The sequence below is a fragment of the Cryptomeria japonica genome, chromosome 1 (genome assembly GCF_030272615.1).
Source record: "Cryptomeria japonica chromosome 1, Sugi_1.0, whole genome shotgun sequence".
NCBI classification, from domain to species: domain Eukaryota; kingdom Viridiplantae; phylum Streptophyta; class Pinopsida; order Cupressales; family Cupressaceae; genus Cryptomeria; species Cryptomeria japonica.
In genome coordinates, this window is record NC_081405.1 from 478,580,496 (window position 1) to 478,603,943 (window position 23,448).

Sequence of the window (23,448 nt, forward strand, 5' to 3'; positions counted from 1 at the left end):
AGACTCTAACAGAGCACATATCCAACAATTTTTAATCTCTGAAGCGGATAGCAAACTGACAAGCTTTGGACAATTTCACAGCAGCAAAAAGAACAACTTTTGATTAGCTTATAGAAACAGGGAAGAAGAAAATTGAGGACAAACTTATCCTTATTGAGATTTGTTTAAAACAATGTAATAATATCTATAGAGTGTGTTGTTACATAGAAAGTCTTACAGCTAATATAGATAGTAGATTGAAGGAGTTATATGATAATATGGCTAAAATTGCTAACTCTTTTGATGGGTTGACTACACTAACCACATCTATTGATGGACAAATTTTGTCCTTGGAGAACCATTTTTTTGATTTTGAAAAGGAGAGAGATAAAATCATGAGAAGAGAAAGAAATCTAAGAGGATTGGTAAGTCCTAGACTAGATTCATTGGGTGTTCACAAGAAAGAGTGCATGGATATGATAGTTGAACCCACACCGGTAGATATCCAAGAGAAAGAAACACTTGCCCACTTACTAAGTGGACTTCCATCTATTTCTAATACCTTCAAATCCGTCTGGGATGCATATCTTCAGTTATTGCAAAAGGCATACCCGAAAATCCTAAAGACGACTAAGCTCTAGTGAAACTAATAGTATTATTTTATTCTTTCAATTCTTTCACCGTTCTTTGGCATTAATGTCAAAGGGGGAGTATGTTCATATGTGAAAAATATTAGGGAAATGCATTTCAGATGAAGTGTATTGCTCAGGGGGAGCATATCGGTAGGGAATCCATTTTTCACATGAGTGTTTCCATCAATGACAAAGGGGGAGATTGTTGGCAATTGACACTCATTGGATTCATTTTGTTGTCATTGATGGCAACAAGATATGATGGAAGTCATAAACCGACACTAGGAAGCATATACCGGCAGATACTGGCTTGGAGCATTCAGGGCTACACCAGCACTGACATCAATACTTCTTTGGAAGCTGACATCAAGGAGGATTTACTTAAATCATTTTGTAATTATTATTGTCAAGGCCGACATTGAATATCTTTTGTAAATGTATTGTAAGACGACATAAGGCATATCATTTGTAATAGGTATATAGGTCAGTCTGCTAGGTTATTTTTGGAAGTAATGTGATAGATGAAATATGTAGATATAGGAGAATATATCAGAACTGTATGATGCAAAATATATGTATGAAGATCATTTTGTATGCGAGTAGTATATCATGAAATGATCTATAGATAGCTTGGAAAGCATTCTTGAAGGAGAAGAGATACCGGTAGCAGTTCAAAGTTTGTGAACCGGTACAGAGTAGAACCAAAACCAGAACTCTATTTGGCATAGCAGATGCATTCTTGAGTTCATTTTCAGTAATTTACTTTGGCAGAAAGCTTGTAATGAGTGAGGCTCTTCAGTGATGAGCAGTATGCTCTAGGCAGTGTGCCTTCCTACAAGTGTAGGCCCCTATTATATGTAATATCTTTTCATATGGCCAGTGAACTGATATTGTGGGTCACAAATCTCACCGTGGTTTTTCCTCATTGAGGTTTTCCATGTATAAATTTTGTGTGTTATGGTGTTCATTTATGTGGATGGTTTATTTTCTTCTTGTTATATGTTTATTTGTTTACCAGTATATATATGCATGGTCTAGAAAGTTAAAAATTATTCATTTCGACATAAAAATGATTCACCTTCACCCCCCCGCCTCTCAGTGTTCTTGGATCCCAACAGTTATTCCTATATGTTTATCTATTATTTATATGTTAACTTTACTAGGAAATATTTTGTTTCTCTACTACAACATATGGACTAATTAAAAGTAAGCTCATCAGCACCTCCAAAAGCTTTTCCTTATTCATTGTAGTAATTTTTGTTTGTATACTTGTGTTATCTCTAAATATTTTCCTTCTTGTAGGAACAAGTAGCAAAACATGTATATATTCAATACTTCCTTTGTATCCTTCTCTTTTGTTTCCACTAATTTATTGTTTCTTGACCTACTTTGCATTATCACTGCCTTGGGTATTTCTAGCTATTGATTTTTTTCTTGTGGCTTTTCTTCTTTTTTATTTTCTCCTCCTTGTCTTTTAAGGACTCACTATGATGCACCAACCTCCTTTTGGATTTAGTCCTAAAAATTTGGCTTTTACACTTGGTACTCTATCACTAATTACTTTGACCCACTCATACTTACAATATAGTATTGTGTAGGTGATCTCACTAGGTGATTATGGGATGACTTCCAATAATGTTTTCTCTCTTTTATCTTTTATGTTGATTTTTCCTCTCCTTTTTTTCAATTTTTTTATTGGCTTCTTTTTTTTTTCTTATCAATGTTATTTGCCTCATAGTTAATTGCAAGTACCAAGGATGTTCTAGGTTCTAAAACCTTAAAATAAATGAAATGCATATCCATAATGAATATATCACTTGATTTTCATATTGTTTCATAATATCCTATGATATCCTCTCCATATCTTGTATTTTTTTCATGGAGGGTTTCAAAAAATTTATTACAGTATGTATTTATGTATTCTAGAACTTCTATTTATGCAATGAATTGTATAAATTTATGTCTAGTTGATTGTAGCTGGGACTTGCTTGAGATTTGAATTTGAAAGGGTTAGGTTTGCAATCATGGGATGGAACTTGCAATTACAAAAATGACCCAAGGCAAAGGAAGGTTTAAATCAATGTGGATAATAGGTACATGGGAGTATGCGCATGTGCAAGCATAATTAATATCTGGATATGAAAAACATATTGAGATATGTGGACATATTGATGGTAAGAGACAAGTTGTTAGGAATGTAAACAATGAATAGGTAGCTAACATAAATCTTAGGTTGCTTTTTTGGTTCTTTTTTAATTTTCTAATTATTAATTATTAATTTTTTATTATTATTATTTTTCAAACTATATTTGGCTCCTCTTCTCACTTATGAGTAGTTTGTTGTATTCTTTAAAGATTTATCTACTAGTGTTCTATTTGTTGCAAGGACCTCCTTAACTATTAGTGTGCCATCCATTTATAGGGTTTCATTGTTTGTCTCATATTGGTGTGCCACCCATTACCAATTTAAATGTTTCCTCTACTATTCTAGTGCACTATTCATTTTTGGGACTCATAGTGGATGGCCTATTGTTTCTCATGTCATGCCTCACACTTATTCTCCTCATGTTTATGAGGGATTGGAGTTATTTCTCCCTCTTTTTTCTCTTGTTTTTGGAGGCATGTCTTCACAACGTTCTACTTATGTTGCTTCCTTTAATCCCTGATTGAATGTTTCAACATATACTCCCTATTTGGATTTGTCTCTTTAATCTACCTCTTCATTTTTTTATGTGAATCTTGATATACAAGTATTCGTAACTATGTGAGCTATCTCATCAAAGTGGATCATGCTACTACAAATTTCTCTTACACCATCTTTGCATTTATTTTGGAGGAGATGGGTTTTTCCACATTCCTCTCAACAAATTTTGTCCTCCAAGTAGACTATTCTTAGAGTTAGTGTTTGGATTACAAAGACATTCACTTTAGTTGTAAGTTGTTCTTTGCCATGAGACATTTAACATTTTATTGACCACACCTTGAGGACTTAAGATCTTCCTCTTCGTGGAAGAGTTCCCTTCATGAACATCTTATGGTGGACATGGTTGAGGTAGATTCTAATTCAAATTCTCTTGAGCCTCCTACTATTGATAGGGTGGAGGTGGTTTTTTACATGTCACTCCCAACGAAGGTTGTCCTCCAAGTGGTGGACCATCCTTAGAGTTAGTGTTTGGATTACAAAGGAATTTTCCTTTAGTTGTAAGTTGTTCTTTCCCATGAGACATTTAACATTTGACTGCCCACACCTTGAGGTCTCAAGATCTTCCTCTTAGTGGAAGAGTGCTCTTCATCAACATCTCATGGTGGACGTGGTTGAGGTTGATTCTAACTCAGAGGCTCTTGAGCCTCCTAATGTTGATAGGGTAGAAGTCCCTACTCCATCTATGTTTCCCAAATCTCTTATCTTGGCTGCTTCCCCTACTTTAGAGATCGGTGATGATGTGTCTCCTTTGGTTGGTGTTGCAACTTCCAATTGACATTTGGTTTCCCTAATCGGGTTCTCCTCTCCTTGTAAGCTATTCCCACTTGGGACTTTAGTGAAGGTTTCCCCTCCCCTTCCCTTGACTTACTGAATTTGGATGATGAGGTTTTTTGGATTACGGCCCAAGGTGAAAGAATGTTCTTCTAAAACATGTATGTGTATCAAATGCCTCAATTAATGGTGTGAGACTTGCTAGGTTTGATTATGGAATTGTTTATTCCTTTTGTGGTTTGTTCTTGACAACTCACCACACTTGTTTAATTAATCATTTGTGTGTTGATAATTTTGTAAAAGGGTTGTGATCCTTTCAAAAACTCCTTTCTATCTTAATAAGAAACATAAAACAAAAGACCTCACTTCACACAAAATTATAATATTATCAATATATTAATACATCAAAACTCTCCTTAAAACGTATCCAATATACAAAAACAAAACATATATATACAATTTCCACTATTACAACATTCTATTCATAAACCCTATCAAATGATTAGCTTGGTGTGGCCTTCATGATTAAAAAAAGAAACACAACGAACTCAATCTACATTAATTCTAAAAATCCACTCAAAAGTTCACTTAATAGTACTCTAAGATTGATTACCATCCTAATCGAAAAACCAAAAAAAAAAATCTCAAGTACTCTAAAATTGATTACCAAACCAATTAATCGATGACCTAAAAACTCAAAGTACTCTAAAACTGATTAGCATAGTAATTGATGGGTGAAGAAGCTAAATCCGTTCTAGTGCCATCAAATTCATCCATGGCGGTGGCACAGCACGGAAAAGTGTTATTGCCACTTGTAGCAAGCCTATTAAACAAGTTGGACACAACTTTTATTATTACCCCATGTGACCCCACGAAATGATGGAAGCAAGAGGGAAAGAGCAAATCTAACACCCAACTCAGCGGTGCACGCTAATCAATGTGACTGTCGGCTACCCTCTCCTCACGTTGCTTTCAGGTTAAAATCGAATTTAACCTACAAAACTTTGCCCAGCCAATTTACATCATGTGCGGAGCGCACGCTTCCCAACGCGCAGAAAATGGGCAATCACCAAAACTTGAATGGAAGAGCGGGCAGCGGGCAGCGGGCAGCGGGCAGTGGTAGCAAGGCAAGGCAATCTGCAAATGACCCGAAGTTATTGAATTCTCTTTTATTCCTCTTTGAGAAATTGCCCAAATTGCTTGGTCACCAGTGCATCATGCAAGCTGCACGGAGGAGCTTTGACCTGGTTTTTGGTGTCGCCATTTCCACTTTTAAACAGTTGTGACTCGAATTACCCCCCGTCTCTTTCCTTTTTCAGTACAAAGGATTCATCTTGAATGCTATTGGCGCTCATAGATTACGAATGAACTCGTACCGTCATGTCTTCTTTTCATTCAAAGACTCCTTTTTCTTGGATTTGGAGATTACCCATCTAATCCATCATATATTGTGACATGATATATTATATCAGATCAGATCATGGGATTGTGATTCGTATGCCCATTAGGACTTTTTGGGTACTCCCCATATTTGTAGAGTAGGTATTATTGCTGTTGTTGAAATGACAGAGAAGGGCACAGACTCTCACAACTTGTGACAGATTGAGATGGAATGCCGACAAATTGAAACAAGGCAGTGGCAGGGGCAGTCTTCTGCACCTGCACCACCATGCCTGACACTTTGATTTCCAATGCACTGCAACGAACGAACAAATTAGGGCAAATGTATATGTAGCCGCTAATGGAGGAAGGAAGCTTAGGCTCCTTTACATCTACATAATGCCCTTTTGCAGCCATCATTCCTTTCTTGCCCGAATTCCAATACCCATTGGATATCTCATTATAAGCTCCAGTCAATTCAGTATCACAAACAAATCATGTCTTCACCCACACTCAATCTCTGTTCAATTCAGTTTTTCATTGAAATTTCTCATAACCTGAGATCTACATTGGAATCTCTCATAACCTGAGATCTACATTGGTCTCTCTCTGGGCTGTGATTTGTAACTAATCTTGATTTCCGGCAAAAAAATCTATGAATCTGGACAGTAGTACTTTTGGTTACAGTCTACAGTAAAGGCAAATGTGGGTTTGTATAAATACTTTGTACCAGGTGGTGGAGCATGGTCCTCGTGTGCTATTTTATTGGGCAATGGTCTGCAGTTATTTGAGCTCCTTCACATAACGCGCCCGGCATGCCGAGCACCTGATATTGCACGAATTTTCTGATTGAAAACAAAACACAACCAGACAAACTTCTTTCTCGATTGGAAAAATGGGCAATTGTAAAACCGATACGACAGCCCAATCATAATGTCTTTGTCCTGCTGAAGTGGGCCGATATATTTGACTACAAATATTAATATAATTTAGATTTCATTCGAATTGAGATTTAGGGGTGAAATCTATATGATAAATGGTGGTGGAGAAGTATGTATGCCATGGTTGCAATTGATATTATATGTGTAGGATTTTATGGCATTCACTAATTTGTTTCATCATGAAATATTAAAGTACAAGTTTATGTTGATATTCTTTTTTTATTAGAAAATGAGCAATTTGTAAAAGAATGATTTTGGTACGACAACCCAGTCATAATGACTTTGTCTTAATAAAGTGGGCCGTATTAATTTAATTAAGATTTACGAGTGTGATCAATATGATAAAATGGTGGAGAAGTATCTATATCATGGTTGTGGGAAAAATTTGTTAGAATTGATATGTGTGTGTGTGCGCACGTGCGTATGTGTGAAAGATTTAATATCATTCACAAACTTGTTTTGTTGATATGTGAGCACAATCTTATGTTGATACTTTTTTTCTTGATTAGAAATATAGACAAGTTGTAAAAGAAATGTTTCATGATACGATAGTCCAATCATGATGTCCTTGTCCTATTGAAGGGGGTCAATATATTTGACTAAAATTATTAATTTAATTAAATCAAAGGATGTAATCAATGTGACAAATGTTGGGGAAGTATCTATGTCATGGTTATGGAAAAAATTAGTTAGAATTGATATTATATATATGGAAGATTTTATGCCATTCACAAATTTGTTTTGTGATTTGATATGAGAGTGCAAGTTTATGTTGATACTTCTTTTTCTCCATTAAAAATATGGACAACCTATAAAAGAAATTCTTTTGATATGATAGCACAATCATGATGTCCTTGTCCTACTTAAGTGGGCCAATATATTAAATTATAAATGCTAATTTAATTGAAATCAAAGGGTGTAATCTATGTGATAAATGGTGGAGAAGTATCTAGATGCCATGGTTATGAAAAAATTGGTTAGAATTGATATACATGTGGAGGATTTTATATCATTAACAAATGTGTTTTGTTATTCAATATGATAGCACAAGCTTATGTTGATACTTCTTTTTATCAATTAGAAATATGGGAAATTTGTAAAAGAAATGTTTTCAATATGACAACCCAATCATGATGTCCTTGTCCTACTTAAGTGGATTAATATATTTGACTACAAATATTAATTTAATTGGAATCTAAGGATGTAATCTATGTGATAAATGGTTGAGAGGTATCTATGCCAAGATTGTGGAAATAATTAGTTAAAGTGGCATAGATACCTCTCCAATAGATCTGTTGTTCTCAAAAAAAGAGTAACCCAAATTCACCTGCAATTTATCTTATGAAATAGCCAATCTCATACAATGAAGAACTTTAGGACTTGGACAATATAACAAGGATTTAAATCCTTCTACTTTTTAGGCTCTGCAAAACCTAGGTGGGTGTACCTTTGATGCATAGAATTAGACTCATTACACATAAGACAACATCAACAGAAAGCAAATGAATCTCAAAAGGCTCAACAACAAGGAGGTTATTGTAGATGCGCTAGATCTACATTGACATCTCAACTAAATTGGAGCATGAGATAGGTGGAACACTACCACAGAACATAAAGCAAAAGATATTCTAATTTGATTTTAAAATTGATGTTCTGACAATCTTTCAACATTACAAAAGACCAGTGCCTTATCTTGGCCACAGAGTCATGCATAAAATTGGAAGAGAAATCTCAGATGCAAGCTACCTTCGACATTAAATTTTCATGTAGTAATGCATTACATTAATACAATCCCCTGCTCTGTCACAAAATCATACTTACATATCCAATATACACATTCAAAATCATTAATGCTGGGTTTCAGGATTTAAATCCTTCCTGGAAGAATACCCAAAAGACAAACATTACACTCTCATAGAAGATTGAAAGAGACGAATCCAAATTATCCTTGATAAGATGAAATTGTATAAATTCAAATGCCATTTTAGAGACAATTTTGTGGAAACTCACACATGCCTTGCATATGTAAACATGCAAACTGAAACAAAACCTACAGCAAAGACAGCACTGAAAACCCAAAAGAAACACACTATCATTTGCAAAAGATGAAAAATGCCATCACTGGAACTTGCAATTTTGGATTTCTCCCTTGGAGAAAATTTCCAAAAAACTGGGAACCCCTACAAAACGAGAAGAACTGAGAATGTGAAGAAGAGGGAAAATATCAAATTTGCATCACAAATTACCAAGTGTCCTCTTTCCCCAACTAAAAAAATTCTTTGCATCATGCCCATGGAAACTTCTCTCAAACTATTTAACATGTGTTGAAACTGATTGTAGAAACAAACTCCTTATTCTGAGAGCTTTCCAATGACATATAACACTTGTATATTTGGGTAAAAAATAACCCCTCAACCATTAATCAATCTCTCTCTGCACAATAGTCATTTGAATTTTTGCATTTTTCACTATAGTTGGAACTATACATTTAATTTTGATTTTTAACCCTTGTTGTGCACCATCCGTGCCATGTGTCACAATCTGATTTGCCTGGAATCCACCTGGGTGCTATTTGACCTACCACCTATCTGCCACCTCACCTTTAGCTGGACCTGCCATTGGACTTGGGCCCACCTTATCGCCAAGTCGCGATGGGTAACTGTCGAGGCACTTTTCTTTGCAGTCTAGCGATCACCGTTGGATCAACTCCAACTTGCTCGACCTTTAATCTCCACTTTGTTGTAAAATTTGGGTGCCTCAAGATACGTGCGTGCGGTGTGGGGTCCACTGGGCACTGAACTTCCGCTTGCCAAAAGCCTTCAAGCTCTTGACACTATAGATACATGTGGGTTTATATTTAAATATTTAGTAAAGCCCCTTCATTGTCAATGTGGGATAAATGCATTTACACTTCCCCTTGTCACCATCCATGTGCTCTGCGATGCCAGGAACATTTGCTTGAAATTTTTTTGTTTTAACCCTTTACCCATACCATACACCATCTGCCACGCTGGGAGGATTTGGCATTTCACATGCCAATTGCATTTGCCAGAAGGTTTAATGGCCACACCACACAGCAGGGAAGACCGAAAAGGCTGTTGAATTGCATTTACCTGAAGGCTTCTAATGCCTTCTCAATGCCACGCAAGGGATGATGGCTTTACACCTAATAACTGTACTTCTTGAAAGTTTATGAAGTCTTTTTAACCCCACGTAACCCCTGCCATCTGCATTGGCTTGGAAGCTTCTATGGCCTTTATCCATACCACATAGGGAGGATGTTGGTTCTGGTTGTGGAATTAAGCTTTACACCTGCCAATTGAATTTGCTTGAAGGTTTTAATGCCTTTTCTACACCTAAGGTAGGCCAATTTCATTTGTTTGAAGGTTTCTATGGTAACCATGCAAGGAGGACGTTAGCCATGGAAAGGCATTTCACATGCCAGTCGCCTTTACCTGAAGGTTCTCTAACACCTTCTAACTGCCATGCCAAATGCAAGGAGAAGTTGGAGAGGCATGCGAGGGGAGGAGGCAATACACCTGCCGATATGCATTTGCTGAAAGTTACTAAAGTCTTCCCTCACCTCCACCTCATGCGTAGGCTTGGGAGGAGCTGGTAAAGAGGTGCAAACTGGCTTGAAGCCTCTCAAATAATTCATCATTGTTGATTGTATATTTCCTTTTCAGTAGGGCATTGAATTAGGGTAAATACCACAATACGACTTCACCCATAATTCCTATATGCTTCTTGAAATATTTCACATGGAGTATATTATCTTTTTCTTTTGAAATTCATGGTAATACACAGTCCATTCACCTTCACACACCTCAATAGACCTATGAAATACCATGACAGGCTCTTACTTCATTGGCTGTAAACAATAAAATGCTATCAATACATTCTGGTCTGCATGCACCCATTTAGTTCTGGCTTTGGTGGTATAACTAGAAAATCAATGGTATAAGGTAATGGATTAGCCTTTGGAATCTGAGCCTTGTGTTCTTTGTTTTCCTTCTCTTGCACCTCCAACATTAGTTTTCTCTCTTTTTCAGCCCCACGTTCTTCTGATTGTGGTCTTACTCTATATTCATTATGTTGCTCGCTTGTGAAAAATATCATCTCCATGCTTCTCCTTTATACTTAAATCATATGTTTATATGATTTAAAATAACAATTTAAACCTTGATTCAAAAGACATAGTGAAGCTACAAGACAGGTCGGGCCTCAAAGTGGGCCCAGCTAAAAAAAATTTCATTTTCATTCAACTGACCCTTTGAAATGCCTCAGGACATCCTTCTATACCTCCAGAATTGATCGACACAACTTTCTGATCATTAAAACTCACCTTGCAACTTTCAAGCACTTGTGTCACATTTTCACATTTAAACCCAAACAGGCATTTCAAAAACTGGTCATAACACCTTTTTGGACTTCACAAATTGATAGGTGTGTACTCTAATATGTTAAATTTCATCCTGCAAAACCATTCCTCATGATGAATCCTGGGTGATGAGATATTAATTGTTGAAGTTGATTAAATGGCTATATCAACATTTGAACCTAATAAAATCAATGTGCAGGGACTTCAAAGTGCCTTTACTAAAAATATCAAATGATCTCCGTAGATCCCCAAATTTGGGGCATAGATACCTTGAAGTACAGGGAAGATCATAGAATTATCAATTTGACTAAAAGAATAACTAGGTGCAAGTGGTGAGCTCATGAAAATATCCACTTTAAAAGATGTAACAATGAAAGTACAGAAAACTGAATAAAATGACTCAAAAAACCATCTTGGAAAATTGATCAAATGGATTGGTAGGAGCTTCAAACTGGAAACATAGCTTGTATTTCATACTAGCAGTACCCTGGAATGAATATTCTGATATGACACTCAATGGGGAATTTATTACATATGTGCAAAGTGGTGCTCTGACTAGCTGTTGAAACATGGACTTATACAAACAGTACAAACTGCAAATGGATTCATAGGGACTTGAAATTTGGCATATGGACACACCTATATGTATAGAATTCAGGGGTATATTCCTTTTAACATGACAATCAACTGGTCATGAAATACAAAGCCTTAAAGTAGGCCACTTGATAAAATCTGCATTTGCACCTATGAACAACTTTCAGCTTACCCCTTGAAATAGGCACTTGATAAACTGATCTAAATTGAAATCTGAAAGTTGTAGAACATTATATAGGCCAAATGATAGGTGTATAATAAGATTCCATGACTTTACCTCTTGATAATCAACTGGCTCCATTTTACCCTTCTTTAAACTAAGCATTCAAGCCAAGATTTTAAGGGCTATTTTGAAAGTGCGAGAGCAAAGTTTTGCAATGGGCCTCTCAAAATACTCAAATTTATGAGTCCCAACAAGATCCAATCCTAAATGTTTGAACACTAATTGAATTCTCTCTCTCTCTGTGTGTGTGTGTGTGTGTGTGTGTGTGTGTGTGTGTGTGTGTGTGTGTGTGTGTGTGTGTGTGTGTGTGCGCGCGTGTGTGTGTGTGTGTGTCTATGTGTTGAAAGTGAGCTATAATGGAAAGATGTAAATTAAATGCAAGATCTAGGGTTAAAAGTGAGAAAGTAACAATAACCAACATGTACAAATAGTTTTATGGAAATAACGTAATAATCGCATCTTCAGGGATATCCATCTCCCTTCTGGTATTGTCTTCAAGAAAATTTCTAGAGCCATCTCTGATAACCTCTCAATTGTTAGCCCCAATGTCCTCTCTCACAGTGGTATCCTTAAGGAGTATGAAACCAATGTTGTCAAGGACTAGGATTTTGGTCATCATATGGCTACACCTAAGGTCAACCCCAAGGACAACATTAGCTGGAACTTCCCATCCCAAAGTTGGGTTAAAATCAATTTTGATGGCGCAACTAGAGGGAACCCTAGTCAAGCTGATTGTGGTAGGGTGATAAAGGATTACTACGACAACTTCAATTATGTTATTGCTCTCTCTCTAGGTAAACAAACAAATAATGTTGCTAAATCTATAAGAGCTTATTACAATTTAAAACTTGCAAAATAGAACAACTGTAAGCTTGTTTAGGTCAAGGGGGACTCAAAGAACATTATCAACTACCTAAAGGGAAATTCAACTCCTTCTTGGAATGCTGATATTTGGAAGAAAAAAGCTAAAGATATTATTAAAACCTTTGATAAATGCATGTTCGTCCACGTTTACAGACAACCCAATGTGATTGTTGACTTCCTTGCCAACAGGGGAGTGACGTATAAAGCCTAGCTTTGTTGGACCCATGGTGATAGGTTGGACTCAAAATTTGTGATGCATCTACTCCACAAGCAAAGTCAGGGGAGTAAATTTAATGATTACTAGTGCTATTATGACTTTGAGTGTTTCTAGAACTTCTAATACCTTATGTTTTGAGACAGGTGGCTAGAAAGGACATAAGAATCAATGCGAATTTATTTTGCATGCTTTGTGGGCGATTTCTTACATTTTCTAGAGGTTTGCTTTAACTCTGGAAATTCATCGTAGAGAGTATTACAAAGAGCTTGATAAAATGGGTGGCAGGAGAAAAAGAATTGAGCTGCCTAGCTATGTGCAACTTAAGAATGAAAAGAAGCTATGGCACATTCTGAAGAAAGGTGGGTTCACTACATACATTGAGAGGCTTCAAGGGTGACATCAAGATGTTATGAGATATTTTGCTAAAAATTGGAAGGATGAAATAATTGTTCTTCATGGTCGGAGGGTCCTAGTTGATGAAGCCCTTATTGCACAGGTCACTAGGTTATCTATGGATGGCATGAAGTATTATAGAGATAGGGTGTACACAGAGAAAGCTATGCAAAATTTCCCTAAGGAGAAGGAGGAGTGGGCTAAAATTGTTAAGAAGACGACCAACTACTATGATATTGCGGTCATCAAGTCTTTCTGGTAGAAGCTTCTTAAGGTAATTATGAATTACCTTAATTCGGTATACTAGGGTGTATGGCCACCACTTTGTTATTCTAAATCATTTCCGCCATGGTGTCAAAATGTCCTTCCCTTTCTACCTCATGTATGCTCTTAGGGATAATTTTAGTGACCACCGTAAGAACCCTATAAGTTTCCTATTGTGCATGAAGGCCCGCTGGTCCTTATTGATGCCCATTTTCGTGCCCTTCCTCCCCCTAAGGATTTTATCCATATTTCTTCTGAGAATGCTGAGACTAGTGAGGGAGAGTCTGATAATGATGCCTCTAGGTCTGGGTCTGATGAGACTCCCCCTCCCTTGAAAAAAGATAAAATGGAAATTCCTTCAAGCTCTAAACCCAAGATGAGGAAGGGTTCCAAAGGTCATAAGAACATTGTTATGTCCTCCTCTACTTCGGCTAAGATTGGCTCCCCCTCTTCTAGTGAGAAGGAAGATGATGTTAAGAATATTGATAACCCTAATGTCCCAGCCTCTCCTATGTCCTATTAGGAGACTGGTAATGTGGGTGTGGTTGGTATTGCAGACTTTCATCCTAAAAGTGATGAGCTAAATGATAAGGGAGGATTATGAAAATTTGTTGGGGGTGGCTCATGATCATGCAATTGACACCTTCAGTTTGTTCAAGTGGTTGTTTCATGAACTTAAAGAGATCCAGATTAACCAAAGAGCTCTGGGAAGCAAAATGGATTCTCTCCCTACTGGTTCTTCTCTTGGTAATCCAAATAATGTTGGGAATTAGAATGAGGCTGAGAAGAATTCAACCATGGAATGTATCAAGAAAATAGGGGAAGGGGTGGATCAACTGAAGAAAAGCTTGGAGGAATACATCACCTGGGTTGAGGAAGGCTACAACAAAATCTAGCACACCCTCAAGACCATTATGGTTAGCAGTCACAAAATTGTTAAATAGTCTGTAATGGTTATGAACACCATGGTGAATAGTCTGGAACAACCAGATAAGGCTGTTGTTGTTATTGGTGATGAAGCTGAGGCGACTCAAAGTGGTGAAGGACCCTGCAAAAGGACCTGAGAGAACATGGAGAAAAAGGCGACCTTTCAAAATCTGGATCATAAAGCTATGGAGGCTATTATTGATACCATGAATTCCCTTGAGGCTGAGGTCATTGAGACCCTTAGAATCCTAATGTAATTGGGTTGTTTTCTGTTGCTGGTTCTTTCTGTGTCTGGGTTTGGTCTTTCTATTGTCTTTTTGTGCTTGACTAGGCTTTTGTTGTCTCTTTGGCTACTGCTTTTTTTGCCTATCATTGCAGCCCATTTTGTTTTGGATGATGCTTCCTAATTCTATACCTCTTAGATTCATTTTTTAAAGGGTTTCAGGGCCCCTTCAAAACCTATTTTTTCCTTAATCCAGAACATGTACAAATAGTTTCTAATTTGATATGTAGACATAAGTACAAATCTAGAGAAAGGAAATAGAGAGAAACCCGTGTCTAAAATCTAGACTCAAAGAAACCAAACAATTTTGCTCATGGTTCCTCATAATATTGGATGCAAACAACATATATCTTCTTAGGATTAGGATGTTGTTTTGAGTGTTTCCCCAAAGTTTCATAAGAAAATGTCAAACAAATTTTCATGCGACAACCTTGTCTTCCAATTTTTTCCTCTACAAATGTTGATTCTATATATCTCAATCTACTCTTCCCCAAATTACAATTGTGTCTTCATCCTACCACCTACACACACACAGGAGAAAAAGGGTGTTGTTGATAAGTGTTTGCCTAGGTCAAACCCTAGGTTTGAAATTAACCCTTGAATTGAACTGAAATTGAATCAAAAGTGTTGAAGTAAAATGTTGAATATTATACCTCAAGCTTGCTAAAGTTGATGAAGGTTGATGATGTAATTCTCTTTGAGTGTGATTACAAGTGTTGATGGAATAACATGCCATGACATGACAAGACATAAATGACTTAATCAGAAACACATTCTTGCATGATTGATGTAATTTGTTGCTCCATAATGCTTAGACTTGAGGAATCCTTGAAGAATATGGTGGGATGAAAGGTCACCTTGATTCTTGTAGATGATGTGGGTGGTAATACCTCAAAATTTTGAGCTAAATTGCCCTTTCTTCCCTCTTGGTTTAATGTCTACCATATATAGATCCTCATTTCCTATAAACCCTAAACCCTTTGGTGGCCAAGTTTCCTTTGTTCCTTAAACCCTATGCTATATTTTTGAGTTGACTGGCAATAAAGGGTTCCTAGTTTTCAGTTACAACTTTGTGTCATGTTGGTCCAATCAGTCATTGACCCCTTCTACCTAGTAACTTGTCTTCTCAGTTGTTAATTTTTCCTATCCCAGAGCAATTTTTTCTTATGTCCCTTGGAAGCCAAATCAATGTTCATGTAGCCCTGACACCCTTTAGCATGTTAGGGCCATTGAGCCCTCATGAGAATGTAGATTGTCTGATAAAAAATGGGCATGTTAGAAGTCAGAGACATGTTGGTGCATGTTGTAGCCTTCTCATTGAAGCATGGCCTCTAGGAGCCACATATGTCAGAACCCAGTCACACCCTTGACATCTCATAGTTGCGATATGTGTCTAGGTGGAGCCCAATGTAGAGAAAAGCTTAGTGAACTTTTATAAAGAGACCAATCTTTTAATTGTAAACATCAATTTTTTTGCAATTATTGCAAATAAATGGCACATATTTAAAAGTGGAAAATGGTTACTAATATGAATTATTTGCTCACATGAATGGAGTAAATGGTGAGATTACAAAAGTAGCTAAATTTAGTAACTATTTTAGTTGATTATAAGCATCTTCAAGACCATGTCACTCTATTGATTCATTTGCACCTGTCATAATTATCTATTTTGACCTCTGAGAAAAGTTTTAAGCATAGTTAGGGTTTCACAGATGACATTTAGTTGAGTGTAATTTGACTGGTGAGTTAATCATTTTTTTAATTCTCTATTGTGATTCTGGTCAAAGTTGTATGTATTTTGAGCTACGAATAGTAGAAGCAAGCTAGGAATAATTGGAGAAGAAACTATGTTAAACATTGGTTGTAGAGTGTGTAATGTGGTGAAAAATTAGGGTTTCCATCATAAGATGTAGTAAAACCACTAATTTTTACTTAGGGACCAATTACGTTCAAAAGAAAGGTTAGAATCCAATAGATTCTATCACAAACTAGTAAAGATTGCTTGACTGAATACTAATTGGATTAAAGGGGTGAATTTGTTTAGCCTCTTTTGTAAGTTGAATTGCTGAAATTAGAATAAAGTGTTGAAAATGAGAATGAAAACATAGAAATGGTGAGCTACAGTTGTTGAATTGAGCCACGCACCTAGATCTGATAAATATAAGTAGATTTGGATTTGATCCCTGAAGGAGCTCCAAAAAGTGTCAGGACCGTGGTGCCCATTGCCTTGGTCCCCCAAAAATTTTGCACACCAATGAGGGATTAATTCGTCACTGCAAATAATGCTTATCCTGAAGATCACAATTTTGTACCTATTTCTTGCACACAAAAAGAAGGGGAAATAGGTTTGGAATAGGGGTATGCCTAAGTCAAACCTTGGTTTAAGAATTAACCTTTATTTAAATATTAAAAATATTGAAATAAATAATGGAAAGATATACCTCAGATCTACAATGACGGATAATGATCTATTGCTTCTTGAATGTAGTCACATATGTTGTATGAAATGGCATGAACATGACAAAACCCTAATCATACACACATGATTGCATATGAATGATGTAATGTTGCTCCACAATTGATGAATGAAGAATATGCAACCTTGAAGAGCTCTAGAAATGCTTAATGATGAATACTTCAATGCTTGAATGTTTGAATGCTTAATGCCTTATGATTATAATTTTCCCATTCTATCTTGTGTATTGGAATGAGAGGGGAAAGCCTCCTTATATACTTGCCCATTGAAAAGCATGTTCATTTTCTAACATAGGCTAACTCAGGGCTAGGTTTCCCACTCAAATTTGGAAATGCTCGAGGGGTTCAAAAGGGGGACCCAAATAGGGAGGACTAAGGCATGGAACCATGGTCCCAATGAGGACCAAGGTTCCATGCCCTAGTCCTATTCCATTTTAGGGCCAAAACTAAGGGGCCAGGCAGTGTAGGAAGTGAAAATAAGGCATTATTTGCATGATATAAGCATAATTAGGTCTTAATTAAGCATTGGGGGATAAACACTAAGGCGAGAGCCCCAAATATGGACTAAATTATAAGGGAGTACAATTAAGGATGCTACATTTAGCCCCCACTTTAGCAGGAGTATGAACCTATGCAAATACTCAGGGTAAAGTAGATAAAAGAGAGACGAAGAAGAGGAGCAATGCGGAGCAAAATCACAAGGAGTATAGACATCACTAATTTTTAGGAACCAAGCCTCCAATCTTAGGATCTTAACTCACTCAAAATATGCAAGGGCACACAAAGACAAAAAGGCAAACAAAGACACAACTTGATAAAGATAAAATACAAAATGACACAAAAGCTAAGAACCAAAAACAAGACCTCAAGTCAACTAGCCGAAGAGACCTCTATATCAAAATGTTTGAACTACTAATATTATTCTTGAAAAAATGCTATCTCAAGAACACATGGGATCACATAAAAGAGAAAAGCACGCATTATCCATGAGCCATCAATAGTGAAGCTATGATCTCATGAGAAGAATGAAAGAGAGAACACATATACATGCTAGATGTGTTTTTCTATGTGATCCATGAGAAGAATGATGAGTAAGGACATAGATACTTGCTCCTAGATTTGTTTTTCTAGGTGATCCATGTTGGGGAGGAGAGTAGGAATAGTCTACCCTTGTTTCTCTAGTTCCACTGATCCTCATGCATGTGTGCAAGTGATGTCTAGTTTCAAGTATATAACACCTCACATAAGATTTTTTTTTCTCTGGTTTTGAGTGTGCATCAACCTGTTTAGGACATGTAATGTAAATGCAAATTCCAAGAGGTGAATGTCTGGCTTCAAGAACATCTTGTTCTAAGAGTTTCCTCTGGTTTCGAGATTGTGTAACCCCGATTGAGATAGATACATGCATAGTGTCAAGGAAATCCCATGTAAGAGTTTGTTTTCTATAGTTTCAATGATTTGTAACCCTACTTAAGACATATATCATTGATGCGTCTAGTTTCAGGTGTGAAGCATCTCACTCTAAGAGTTTGTTTCCTCTAGTTCCTGAGGATGAACACTCTATTTAGGACATGCAGAGATATGGTACAAAGGGAGTGATATGGGTGCCCCCCCTTAAGACGTCAACATAGCCCTATGTTGATGTCTTAAGGGATCTTAGAGACAAGGATACCTAACCTTAAACACTAAAGAGATATCCTTTGGCAACAATTTTCATAAATCCAAGCCAAAGAGGGAATACTCTTCAAGCAAGGATAAGATAGTTGAAAAGGAGATATCTTGCAACAAGTGTAAAGGAGATCATTGGAGGATAAGAGATCATTTATCAAAAGACATCTATCTCCAAGAAGAGTTTCTTGAAAAAACATAACATCTTCTACCAAAAAAAGGGAAGGAGAACAAGAATTCCTACCTTCCCCCTATTTCTAGGTGAAAGTGATTCTTGATGAAGGATGACACACTTTTGACCCAATGTGAGGGGTAATTTTATAATAGATATACATTACCAATTTAAGAAGAGGTTGTAGCCAAGGACATACACCTCTTACATAAGAGAAAATCCTTGAGAGAAATAAAATCACACAAGGAATGACATCAAATCATAAACAAGCACTGCTCATCAAAGGAAAAGTAGATCCTTAGAAAGGAGAGAGAGAAATAAATCATTGCCCTCCAAGTGTAAGGACAATGAGAATAATTACACAAATTCCAAAGAAAGATTATCCATAAGAGAGGTATTGTTTCAAACAAAGAATAGGTCCTAACCAAGGAACACACATGTACTCGCATGAAGGATAACTCTATGCAAGAAAGGACATCATGTTATGAAGAATGCAATAAAAAAGAATCTAGGTGATCTTTAAAAAGAAGAGAGAGAGAGAGAGAGAGAGAGAGAGAGAGAGAGAGAGAGAGAGAGAGAGAGAGAGAGAAGGAAAATGTCATCATTACCCCCCAAGCAAGAGGACAAGGAATGATTAGGATGAAAGATCACACATTCCCTAAGGAGAAATTATTCATAAGAGACATGTTTCAAACAAATAATAGGTCCTAACCAAGGAAAACACATGGATTCACATGAAGGATAATTCTATGTAAGAAAGGACACTAGGTTATGAAGATTGAAATCCGTATAGGAAATAGTGAAACCTTGGAAAGAGGAAAGATTTAATATTCTTGCCTCACAAGCATACAGACAAGAATAACTAGACTATTATTTTTCTCACTAAGTATGATTGCACCTGAAATTGTACCACCATGAATGACAATGAGCACCAAATAGGTAGGTTAACAATGTTATATAGTGAGGAGCAACAAATGATAACTTGAATGCTATTTGAATTTATTATGAGAAATATGTCATTCATTGTTACATGTTACTTTTATGATCCCTAAATCAATATAATGTTGTATATTTGTTTTCAAATCTTTACACTGATTAGTAGAATGGCCATTAATTTGATGATACTTGCAAAATGAATAATTTTCAATGTGTTATCTATTTTTCCTTCCTCCTTTTAGGCCAAAGAAGAGAGACTAAATTGATGTGGAGAAGATTAGACAAAACATTATTTTGTAATCCCATATTGGAATGAGAAGATGTGGATTCACTAGACAATGGAGGAGAGGATGTTGACAAAGGAAGAGGTTGGAAACCTATCTTTTCATTAGAAAATTGTGATTTCTCATGACTTTCAAGACTTTGTTGCACACATCCTAAAACTTGTACACTGTATCCATGTTTAGTATCAAGAGAGGGTTTTCTCTTAGGTGGAATTGGAATGAAGTTTAAAGAGTCCCAATCAATTTCTAGAAATGTGTTAGGATAAAAATTTTGAGTATCAAATTTAGGCATCTTAGATTTTGTACAAAAGTAAGGTGTGAAATCTAAGGACCCCCAATCATCCTCTAAGAGTTATTCTTTAGGAACTTATTTAGTAGGAGATGGTGTATTATGTTTGAATTGGAGAGAGGATTGTAGGAACTAACAAAGAATATTGTGCTTCAATTTGTATGTTCTTATTGGTTTCCAAAGTAAACACTTCATTATTATATGTGTAAGGCACTACACAATAATCAAGAACAATCTTAGGGTTCTCAACAATATGAATGGAATTGATTTGATCTTTGTCAGGCTCTTCATTTTTAAAGAGAGAGAGCATTGGAAACATTATAATGATGTGAAATAGTATCATCCTCTTTCTCTAAAGTATCTTTATGATTAAGGCCACCATGAGGAAAGGGAATATCATATATAATCAATGCTTCATCTCTAGGGGGAAGATCATGAAAAGAAGGTATACTATTGCTAGGAAAGGTAGCTACAATATCATCATCTTGCACCAAATAATCCTTATTGGGGAGGTACATTTTAGGAGAAGGATGAACATAGTTTTCCACAACTCCCTCTTTAGGAGGGATATCTTTGAAAGAAGTATTCATATTCTCTTCTTGAACCAATGTGCTCTCATTAATGAGATTAATTTTGGGAGAGAGTATATCGTAGCTATGAATGAAAAGGAGAAATAAGTTATCATCATATACATGAAAGGGAACATCATAACATATTTAATGTAACTTTAAATTGAACTAGCAAAATAAGATAATAACTCCATATGCACATATGATCAAACAAAAAAAATCTTATGTCATGTAACCAAAGTAATGTTCACTCAATGCATGCATGGAAAATTGAATAAAGGAGGGAAATTTTAAATTTTGAATTAGAAAATTGCGATTAAAAAATGCAAAATTTTGTAAAAGTGACTGATTAACCAGTTAATTGAGAGATTTGATTTGTGAATTTAAAAAATAAATGCCTCTAAATCATAGAATAACATATCATAAAGATCACGTCAAATTAATAAATTAGGGTTTTTGTGAATTAAACCTCTAAATTTATGTAATTTAATTAAAATAAGATCTATGAATGCAAAATAGAATTTGAAAATGCATAAACAACTAGATCTGAAATAATTTTAAATTTGAAAATTAATGTTTTTGTGAAATTAACCTCTAAATTTTTAAGGGTAAAAGCACAATGTTGTGTCACACTTTTATTTAGGAAGTGGCCAACACAACTAAAATTGGTTAACTTCGACTGCATAAAAGTGACATTTCTAAATTAAATTTCAACATGATTTAAACTGATCAAATTTAGAAATATTAATGAAATTTATGTTTGTTATTTAAAAAAAAAAGAATTTTAAATTTGACATTTGTTTTATATATTCAAAGACAAATTTTTTATTGCTGAAAAATGCTAAAAATCAGGGGTTCTAGTCGATGCCACCAAACAAAATGAAAATGAACTTATTTTTTGCTGATTTTAATTTTCCAAATAGAGGACATATATATGCTATGTTAAAAAAAATAAAAAAATTTGATGTATATTTTTCTCATAATAATATTTTTAAGTCCAATATAGCTAAATTTGGTAGTTTTCATTCTGCATCACCTTTTGTCTACTAAATTTATGATTATAAAAAAATAAATTATATCCTTTTGGAGAAGATTCTCTCATCTAGTGAAAAATATATTTTAAAATTTTTTAAATATTATTTAATATATTTTTTTAAATTTCTAATCAGCTTCTTTTTTAACTTTAAAAACCTACTCACAATGTTTAATTAATAAAATATATTAAAATTAATCAAAATACTAAAAAAGTTATATATCTAGATTCGTGATTTTGAGCTCTACAAATGGGTATTTTTTATTTTTGTAAAAAAATATTCTACCTGAAGAAAAATTGAGCAGAAGTGAAAAGTTTCAAAAATACAGACAAAATAGGTGATTTGGCTGCCATGTCACCTGCCACATAGGGGAGTTCAGCCAAACTATTTTAATTTTTTTTTTTTTAAATTTGAGCTCTAGCACTCACAAAAAGCACCTAAGTGGCTCTAATAGTCCAGCCGAACTCAATTTGGCCAAACTCTTGGCACCACACTAGCGACACAGGGCACCACGTGGCAGGGTGGTAGTCTAGCTGAACTACCCCTAGTTAGCCCCAAGTGCGACACAACTTCATTCTTTTTCCCTTAAAATTTAATTGGGAATTGAAATTGTAAGTGAAAATTTGAATTTGAAATGCACAAAGAACTCAACATAAATAAAAAATTAAGGTGTAAGACGTCGGGTTCACAAAAATGTAAAGTCATGAAAAATTAGGGTTTCCACAACAAGATGCAGTAAAACCACTAATTTTTACTTAAGGGCCAATTATATTCAAAAGAGGGTTAGAATCCAATAGATTTAGTCACAAACTAGCAAAGATTAGGACTGAACACTAATTGAATTAAAAGGATGAATTTGTTTAACCTCTTTTGTAAGTTGAATTGCTAAAATTAGGGTAAAGTGTTGGAAGTGAGAATAAAAACACAGAAATAGTGAGCTATACTGGTTGGATTGAGCCACACACCTAGATCTAAGAAATATAAGCAGATTTGAATCTGATCACCAAGGGAGCTCCAAAAATGTCAGGACCATGGTGCCCTTTGCCTTGGTCCTCTGAACTTTTCGTACACCAAAGGGGGATTGATTCATCACTACAAATAATGCTTATCCTAAAGATTGCAGCTCTGTACTTGCACATAAAAAGAGGGGGAAATAGGTTGGGAATAGGGGTTTGCTTAGGTCAAACCATGATTTAGGAATTAACCTCGAGATTGAAATATTGCAAATACTTAAATAAATAATGGAAGGATATACCTCAAATGCAATGACTGATAATGATGCTTTGCTTCTTGAATGTAGTCACATATGTTGTATGAAAACGCATGAACATGAAAAAACCCTAATCATACACACATGCTTGCATATGAATGATGTAATGTTGCTCCACAATTGATGAATGAAGAATATGCAACCTTGAAGACCTCTAGGAATGCTTAATGATGAATACAATGTTTGAATGCTTAATGC